This window comes from Protopterus annectens, chromosome 15.part0 (assembly GCF_019279795.1).
Source record: "Protopterus annectens isolate FY-2018-M chromosome 15.part0, PAN1.0, whole genome shotgun sequence".
Lineage (NCBI taxonomy): Eukaryota > Metazoa > Chordata > Ceratodontiformes > Protopteridae > Protopterus > Protopterus annectens.
In genome coordinates, this window is record NC_056749.1 from 237,267,454 (window position 1) to 237,278,015 (window position 10,562).

The 10,562-nt window shown below is 39.5% G+C and overlaps 1 protein-coding gene across 4 annotated transcripts in view; it reads right to left on the reverse strand.

The window, feature by feature from the left end:
- The window catches only part of LOC122790165 (SLAIN motif-containing protein-like), a 524,881-nt gene extending 515,530 nt beyond the window's left edge, over nt 1-9,351 (reverse strand). Inside the window, exon 1 of one of the 4 annotated variants that reach the window (XM_044057761.1) lies at nt 9,122-9,351. The gene's annotated coding sequence lies outside the window, so the exon portion shown is untranslated. The other 3 variants (XM_044057757.1, XM_044057758.1, XM_044057760.1) reach the window with 3 other exon arrangements.
- Nucleotides 9,352-10,562: the final 1,211 nt, after the last annotated feature.

Sequence of the window (10,562 nt, forward strand, 5' to 3'; positions counted from 1 at the left end):
AAACGATCTACTTGGGGCCGTGAACTAGAAAACTTGCACATTAACTTACCATGCAAATCAAAATGAAGTTGTATACAGTAAATACTGAACAAAAACTCCAGTTCCTTAAATTGTCAATAAAAAAGGTGTCAAAAGGCTGCTGCACAGGTATAAAGAAGGCAACATTGCAGGATTAGTGAGGTGGTCATTCTGCGAAATAGCTATGATTTAGAAGGAAGGCAACAATTAAAGAATACAATTGAAAAACAGTAAAAATATAGGCATTACACAACAAGAAAGGGTTTTTGACACCAAAGAAAAATAAGGAAAGCAGAGGGAGGAGATGATGAAAAAATACTGTCTGGAATACTACATTTCAAATTTGTTTTGTATTAAAATAAATCACAGTAAAACAGAGATCGATACAGGATAGCAAAGAAAGAGTTCCAGCCTTGGGGGCAGTACAAGGTAAAGAGGCCAGCATCAGACGTGGCTCAAGCTGGATAAGCAGTTAAAAGAGGTACAGCTACAGCATGCTTCAAGGATGATCGAGTGGTAAGCAGAAAGGAGGAGAGACATAATTAATAGAGGCAAAGGAAACTACAGAAAATGGAAAAAGCCATCCAAAAGTACCAGCGCAAAGCAGTCCAAGCATGGAGTTTTGCTCCAAGCAGTGTATATGTACTCGGAGAGTGGTAAACAGAGTATAGCAAAATACACACTATACACTAAGAGCACTTTTTTTCAGTATCTCTCAAAAGCATTCTTACTCGGAACATACATCAGTCCAGACCACACAACAAATATCTTCATATAAATCTACTACTTAAAAATCAGAATTATTTAAAATAACATTTTTATTAAGGGACTAGCAATACAGAAAATGAAGCACTTGTTTACAGTATCGATATAAGGCAACAATGTGGAGAGATTTGCACATATTAAAGACTATATGAATTGACTAAAAAAATGAACTTTCCGTCTACATGAATGGGGGAGAATGGTGCCCGTCTAATGGAAGCCTAGCATTAGAGACAACTTTGTATATCAGAAGTACATCAAGCTGTTCATACAAGCAGTTTTGACATTATTGTAGTTATGCAAAGACCTAAAGAATGGCAGCATTTCTCAAAAAATGAGATGAGCCTCCTTGTTGAAGACAGGGTTGTTTCATGGAAGACCCAAAGTTTGGCAAATATTACATTCAAACTTAACAGCTATCTGGTACTTTTTTGTGTGACATGTTAAATGCAGGATAAAATTCAATGTGAACATGGCTGCAAATTAATAATAAAAGAATACTCTAAACCATACATTGGCCATTTCAAGTGCTTGTGTATTTCTTCGCTGGGAATGGCCTGCTTATGTACAGTATAATATTTGCTTTCCAACCCTATGAGGAGAGTCAATGCACTTCTCTGTAATATATGGCAGACAAAGACATTGGGATCTAGAATAATGACAATGAGGTTACAGTGAAAAAATTCAACAGAAGAAAAGCACCATCATGTAATTCAGTATACCCCCCCCCCCCACACACACACACACACACAAAAAACAAAGTTATAAACAGATAATACTGAGCGCCCAAATATTTTTATTGAACCAGCTCTTAGGCAAAGTTAGAAAGCTGTAGCACCCACAGCAACAAATACTGAAGGAGAAAACCTGTACATAATAGGACGGCACACAAAAGAGAACAGGGAGTGGCCCCAAGATGCAATCATAGCAAACACACTGCAGAACAGTAGGAAGCTACCTAATTCTATTACCATAACAGATCTCGCGCAGGCAAATCCCAAAAGGACACAGCATCAACTTAATACTGCTCACACGTATGGAAAATACAGGTGCAGCAAAAGATCACAACAAGCCAAAGAAAAGGATTTTAATTTCAAAACAAAACAATGTACTTCCTGAAAGTAAGCATACAGTTTTGAATACCTGGCACACATATACTCTGGAAGCAATTACAAACAACCACCACTAACAATTCAGTAACTGAAAATGCAGAACTGCCACTGAGCTAATACTTATAAAATATTTCAGCTTAACATGTATGACACAAAATAAAAAAGTGGTCATTCATTTCACATCCCTGCTATTTGATGCTTACACTAGCAAAGAAACAAAAGCCATCAGATCAGTTAATCTTAATGTCATTGTTTCATATGGTGTGTGAAGCAGCCCTTTTAAACATCTTCCAAAACTTAACCAGTCAACATGAATACTGTCTTACTGGTTCAAGCTAAGGTTCCATAAGTCTCAGATGCTTTAGTTACTGAAAAGTGCACAATCCGAGAAAAGGGCATACATTCCCCTTTTACTGATACACACCAGCAAGCACATGTTAATCCATCAAATGACGAAAAACTCCAGTAAATAACATGAAGGAGATAAAATGGCAAGTAACTAATGATGAAAAAAAGAAAAGAAATTCTAGTTACGCTTTTAAAGGCCAACAAAAGGTGACAAAGCTAAATGCCAAATTGGTGCCCCTGCACCAGGCCACTAGTCCCCAAAACCACAATTGGGGAAAGAGTGAATTTGACAGCACTTTAGTACAAAAGGCAATACAACCGCTCAAACCTATAACTATAAAACATCTTAACTGCCCATGCCACAGTCTAACACACATTTCCAGTCAAACAACAAACTCTAGAAAACAGCACTTCAACTACAAGTATACACCCTGCAGACATTTATGCAACTTCCCTCTGCATTTACAGGTTGCTACCATGCTACAGCTATGTTTTAAATGTGAAAGGAAAGCACAGACTGTGAAGCCCTTGGTTCTTTGCCAACTAAAGATCACTTAAACAAATTAAACAAAAAGGCCATGCCCACCACACCCAATGCAAATCAGCAAAGTTTTCCTACTGAAGATACTTTCATTGCATAGCTTAAAATAAACATTCAGAGATGATATCATGAATATTTAAAAAAATAAAACATGAAAAAACAAACAAAAAAGTAAAATAAACCACAGCTATTCTTTCACATTTAAGAGTGGACTTTAAGATTGCACCTCCCACCATGGCTATTTTCTCACCATGCTGATGTGCTACCCAAAATGCTAATAACTCGATATGCTGTACACAGAATGCACTACCTATAATGTGAGGAAAATGAAATCACGAAGCTAAAGAATTAATGCACCATTAGAACAATTACTTACCTACTACACAAGTACGATGCAGCAATAAGGAAATGGAAGTCTAACGAGAAAATAAGACGTCAAATTAGAAAGAAAACATCTGGGGTAGAAAGGGTAAAAGGCAGACATGACAGATGACTAAAAAGAGAAGTTGAAGAAAAATAATCAAAAAGGTAAGCTTCATATCCAACTACCTACTGATGGAAAAATAAACAAGGCATCTTTCCACAAGTGCAAGAATTAAAATTTAGGAGCATAGAGCAAAAACCTCAACACATGACATGCAAATCATCTTCTCATAGGAGAAAGCAATGGTCCTACAGTCAATCTGCAGCATCTAAATACAAGGACAGGGAATACTTTAGTGTTGAAGGGTGTGTCACAGCAAAGTAGATGGATAGATGTATATGCAGCAATAGTAAAGAACCAGTTCTTCCTGACCTGGTCCATCAGATAATTTTCCATCTGCACTGTCAAGCCTACTCTCTGCCCAACTTTACCTCTGCAGAGGTCTACATCTATGCATTTGTATAGGCTTATCTGAATGCCTCTACTACTGATACTGTAACAGTTATTACTTTTGTTAGCTACGCATTCTTAAATCCTTTTATATACTTTCTTTTAATGTACTTGGAAACAATGTTAACAGAAAGCTTTTACTTTCAGTTAAAGTAAAGATGTCAAATGTAAGTGAAATATATCAAACACTCACTTAAGGGATCTCAATCTCTTTTGCAAAATAAACAAGACATGTTGATGGGACAGGTTTGTATAACAGACAATATAATTTATATGGAACAGTCCTCTAATCCACATAAAGCAAAGTACTTTTCTTACTCTATTCAAACAAAATTTAGACAAATGGAGAGATAACCACAAATCCACCCCCAGCTTAGTTAGCACCCGTATATCACATGAACAGGACAAATCACCCCCAGCTTAGTTAGCACCCGTATATCTCATGAACACGACAAATGTAAATGTCCAAACATATCCTTGCTAGGTCCATCACAGGGTTATTCACATGTAAAACACAAGGGCTAAAAACCACCATGGGAATTATAAGGATAGGCTTCTTAAGATCCTCACAGACCAATAATCTACTAAATACCTACGAAGCTATGTCATATCCATTCATTTCTAATAAACTTTATAACAATAACCTACTACCTATGAAGCTTTATTATATCCACTCATTTATAATAATGAACTTTATAACCATAACCTACTAAATACCTAGGCTATATCCACTCATTTATAATAAACTTTAGCAACTCTTCTCTAGTCTCTTCTGTAAATGGCTCTGCCCAAGAAAGGCCACCCTCAAGTATCAAAATTAAGTGTGAACATTAACTATGAGAGAAACTGTGAAGAAAGAGTAAAGAACAGCATGTAACAGAATGCAAAGAGACATCAAAAGTGATTAAAATGTATAAGAAGAACTAGAGACATAAAACTGAATGAGATGGCAAATATAAAGGAGTGAGAAGCAAAGGGGCACAGGAGGTTGAACCAGAGCAAGATGAAACAGCAGATCTCAAGACAGAGAGCAACAGTAAACATAAATGATTATTCAGAGTATATGGAAACAAGAACAGATTACATACTACTGGGGGGGGGGGGGCGCAAAACAAGTCATCTGAAACAGAATTCACAAAACCATGTCCAGTTAATGTAATTCAAGCACCAAAGTACTTTCTAGCTAAAGAAAAATCTACATCCATAACAAAAGAACTACTTTATATGCATTATGACCTGGAAAATCGGGAAAGAATGGAACTGGCACAACAGAAATCTGGTGACAGGTGCTCCCACCCACTGCAAAAATACTGGGTCAGCTACTATACTAAAAATCCATAGTTGGCATACCTCTCAACTGTCCAGATTTTTGCCTCATATTTTTGGTCTGTTCCTCATAATTCTTTTTTTGTCAAATCACTGGGATGATTTAAGGATTAATGTCACTAAATAATCATATTCATTTGAGTTAAAGACTTCATATCCTTCAGTAAACGCATTCTAAAACTGACGGTTATTCTAGCAACTTTCTAAATTTATAAGAACAACATCTCAGATGCTCAGGTAAGAGCCGCCCTCTCCAAAGCAATAAACACAGCATCAATGGGACCGGACGGTGTCCTGGGCTGCGTCCTACATGAACTCCAAGAAGAACTAAACCCAAACATAAAACTACTGTTCAATCTCAGCCTTACTACAGGATATGTACCCAAAGAGTGGCATACAGCAACAGTGGTCCCTCTCCACAAAGGTGGTGCCTCAACGGATCCTGGAAACTATCGCCCCATAAGCCTGACTAGCTTGGTCTGCATGCTATGGAAAGGATCATCATGGACCTCATAAATAAAGATATTGGGGACCTACAGACACTGGATCCTACCCAGTTCGGCTTTGCTAAGGGCAGATCCTGCCTATTAAACCTGATTGTTTGTAGTCACCAAGGCCATTGACAAAAAAAAAAGTAGTCCACACAGCCTACCTGGACCTCGCAAAAGCCTTCGATAGGATACCCCACTCGGCATTATAGATAAGCTCACCAGCTTAAATATAAACCCCTATGCCACTAGATGGGTTGCAAACTGGCTCAAGGTCAGAACCCACATGGTTAGAATTGCTGGAGCCATGTCAGACTCCAAACCAGTTACAAGTGGCGTCACACAAGGCTCAGTCCTGGGACCTCTCTTGTTCGGTATATATTTCTCGGAGGTACAGGCCAACACGGAAGGACTGTGGCTGACCAAGTTTGCAGAAGACTGCAAACTCTGCGCCATAATCGATTATCCAGCCGACACAAGCATCCTACAAAAGGGCCTCATAGAAACAGACAACTGGTGCCAGAGCCATGGCCTCAAGCTAAACATCAAAAAGTGCATCCCCTTCGGCAAAAACAAAGTGCCCACAAATTACCACATAGGTGGTAATCCATTAAGTACAGAAGAAGTAATTAGGGACCTGGATACCCAAGTTGATAGCAATCTCTCATTTGACAACCACGTGGCCAAAGTGGTTAGAAAATCATTTTATATAGCCCACCTAATCATGAAGGGATTCACATCTAGATCAGGGGAGGTCATTGTGCCTCTTTACACATCCCTCATCAGGCCCATAATTGAGTACAATGCCCCTTTTGGATGTACCTTACCAGACACCTGCAGCAACTGGAAAGACCCCAAAAGTACCTCACCAAGAGGATCAAAGGGCTCAAACAGATGCCATATGCTGCCCGGTTAAAGAAACTCCAGCTCTACTCAGTGGCATACCACCTGCTCAGAAGCGATCTGTGCCCGACGTATAAAGCCATGCCCAACCCGGAATTAATGGACATGCTGCACCTCAGAAAATCCAAATCCCATCGAGCTACGAGCTCGACAGACTTGAACCTCAGCATTGAAATAAATAGGACATGCTGGAGGGACAGATTCATAACCCAGAGGCTCCCTTCACTCTGGAATAAAATCCCAGTCCAGGTTAGGCAGAGTCCCTCATTGACTCTCTTCAAGAGGAATTTTGATGAGTGGATGGGAGATCATAGATTTACTCCAGGTATCACTTCTGTGTCACTGTTAGACAGATGCACAGTATACTAACCTCGAAAAAGGGCATAGCAAAATTCATTTTAAAATGCGTGGCGAAAGCCAAACACACTCTGGCTAGGCTTGTAAATGCCCTAGGGCAGATAGCCTAGTATGAACCTATGTAAAATGTATCCCTATTGTTTGCCCCCCCCCCCCCATTACATCAGGCTCTGTTCAGATTTCTTGCTTCAAGAGGTTGAAAGGTATGCTAGTTAGTCTCAATTACCCTCCAGCATATTCATCTTATTAACAACCCTTCTACAACTCTGTGGTTTGCAGTATCAGGGACTCTCACATCATCTCCTATCACAACACTTGCACAGATACAAGGTGCAAACAGATCACCAAAACTGCATGGTTCAATCATTCAAAGGACAACTACTTCCCAAAGGGGGATCAACACATGGAACAGCATGTGCATCACTCTTAACAGAGGCTCTTTCATGGCAAATCAATATTTGTGAAGTCAAAGCTGCTGACAGCATACTTCTTACAAGTGACAAGCATACAGTCAAGCCTTTGCAAACAACGTATGCTTGTTGTATGTTGTCCACAAGATAAAATAATACCAATGGAGAAAAGAGGTGTTGACTAAATGGCAACACTAGAAGTCAGTCAAAGTGCATACACAACCACTGCCAACCCCCCTTGGAATCATGATATCCTTTTCATTCATTACCATAGAAAACTAGATGGGGATGTAGTAGTAATGCCTGGACAAAAATAAACAAGTTGAAGTTACGGCTAAATATTATCACAACTGCAAAATAAATCAAAACTTAACATTGTAAGAAGTGCAATGTTTCAATGTCTTTGGCAATTCGTTTGCATTGTTTTACCTCATGGGTATCAACTTCTCTTTACTGGGGAAGGTTTACTTAAAAGTTATAAACAAAAAACACAGACAGGTCATCTGTTACATGCGCATTCCAAGGCTCACAACCAAACAATTATAACTTATTTATCTGAATTTGTTTACCAGGATAGAACACCAATCACTGTGCACTAATTTCAGTCTCAGTACATTAAACACAAAATAGAAACACAATAACAGCAAAAAGTATTGTACCATGAGTTGAAGGTTAACATGAAAGCCCAATGAATAAAGGACTACATGTGGGCATGTCACTTTTCTGTTTATGTTATTTATGGAGATGACTCTTTATGGACCAAGACATGTGACAGAGGACTCTTTACGGCTCAAGACATGCGGCATTTCTTATTCATTACAAACATCTTAACTACATATTAAATCATGTATTAAACTGGGCAGCAAGTTTGTGGAATATGTTTCCTGCTCTTTAAGACATTACTCCTCAAAGTACTTGATCTATAGGGAGAAGTTTAGAGGAGACAAAAGAGGTGAGCTGCAAACAACCCTCAGTCTTGACTCTTGGATAGGATACCCGCAGTTTCCACTTAATACTTTAACCAAATACTTCCACGTTTCCTGTGAGAAGAGGCTATTAGTTTCCCAGTTAAAAAAATAAAAACACACACCAGTTACAACTTCAGGGGAGAAATGAACACAGTGCAACATCATTTTATGCCAGCTCCACCCATTACAGTTCTTAGAAATGCGATCTCTAATTCAAAATCAAATGCAAAGAATTAGGGCAACGAGCACAATGAGGACTGCAACATTAGATAAGGTTGCAAATGAAAACAGATGAGGTACTGGAAGAGCAAGAAGCTTATATAGGAAATGCAGAGCAAAACCATGTGGTAGGATAAGCAGGGTAGCAGAAAAACAGAAAGCATACACCAGACTGATAATAAAGCAAGACACTAGAAGACAAGCACAGCCAAAGCCGTGGAGTTCTGTTATTTCTTTTTTTAAACGAGCACCAAAAAACACAATTTTGAATATTAACAAGAGGCCAGCACATATTTAAAAATGACAAACATAAAAACACAGTCTGTACTGCAAAGAGGATTATTAAAATTCCTACTTTTCACTTCCCTTTTCTGTTAAGGGATACAGGCAGTGTTGCCCCTTCCCGGGTAACAGAAACGCCCCCTTCACCCTAACGGATGGTTAGCAGCTCCCTAGCTGCAGCACCCCCACCCCAATCCGCATCCCCGTGCATCCAATGGACATTTCAAGCCTCTTCAAAGCGATGACTGCTTAACCAATGCTGATAGTTTGCTGCTGGATAACGATGTCATACTGTACCAGATAGGTGATGGTTGTCAACCTCAAGACAAAGTAGCTTCCCTTTTTAAGAACTGCATTACTTATAACATAGGAACTGACCGCTATATTGTGCTGAAAACGGTGGCCAGTCTTGGGTGAATCCATAAAACAGTACCAGCACCATTCGATCCATTTCCACGAATTCGGTATCACACCTGTGCCGATGAAAAGATAAGGGCCCAAGGCGATACCTACCTCTAGTATCTTCCTTGTTCCCGTTGTCATTAGCCTTTTCTTAGTGCTGCACGCTCCCTTACCGTTGCGCGTTCACATCCTCTACAAGCCGTGTCCTGTGCACGCCGCGAGTTACTGAATTTCGCGTACACACAAAAGAGAAGTCGACCCTCCCCCTTTCTTTTTGTTATACGCGCGTGCACAAAACTCACACTTTCATGTTGTGTTTAGGCTCTCTCGCATGTTCACCTATGTTGTTTGCTCAGTAAACCGTTAAGTAAACATTAGGGAGCGCTCTTTCTGACGTATTTAGGTGGAAGCAGTACAACTAAAGGCTTGCATCTGACTTATTTTGCAGGAAGTGGCAAGGTGGTAGTCCCACTGATAATTATTCATACCTTGACAATTGCAGACGAAAATAATTGCAAGATCTTTTTTTTTTTTCAGAGTGGGTTTCAGCAACAACAACAAAAATATGTATGTAAATAAAAGATATGCATACATGTGTGCAGACAAACGTGCCCTTATCCCCAGTCCACACAGGCACTTCTTTTATGCATCGCATAAACACATTGGGTACAAGACCTTTTTGAAAAGCGTCCATGGAGCACTCTTTGTTGACGTGATACTTGTTTAAAGTTGCATATTTCGTAAATGGACACTAAGGGAATCAAACCCTGGATTTTGAAACGCATAAGGACTGGTAGCTTTAATCCTCTTTCCCGAAATGACAGATTAGGTATGCTTATAAAAATACAAATGTGTATATATAAATACAAAAGTGAGTGGAAATATAGAGGATGCTTTGGAGAACGAGCGAGGGGAGTATACGTATACCCTCAACGTGACAACGAAAGTGCGAGTTTTGTACACGCGCCAATTTAACAATACAGCAATGTGTGTATATGACTGTACAAGTGTATGCATGAGGGGGGGGGGGGGGGCTTGCAAGAAACAGTTGAATGGATGGGTCTAATTGGAATGAGGTGGGCCCCCCCCCCTTGTAATAGGTCAATGACCATCACATGTGAGCGAATACTGGCTTTTAGAAGCTGGTATTGCGTTTACTATCAAACCTAAGTTTTGTAACGCTGTTTGTGTGGTCTAAACTGTAGCAACTGATTGCTACATTGTAGCAAGCAGTTTGCTACAGTTATAAAATAACTAAAACCTGAGTGATGTATTGCTCTGTGCAGGCAGGGTATAAACTGTAGAAATTGTTTGCCACATTTGTAGCAAGCAGTTTGCCACAGCTTAAAAGAATAATTTTTTAAAATAAAATATGGTGAAGGAGGATCAGAGGCAGAGCACAAGAACACAGAAACAGCACCTGAATGGTTAGCACAGGAGGGGTGACATGTCATGCATCTAGTCATCATCTGGTTGGTTTGCAGGTAAAAAGGAACTTTTTTTGTTTGCTCTTCACTTGAATAGCTGGGGTGGTGTGTTGGTTCATGGTTCC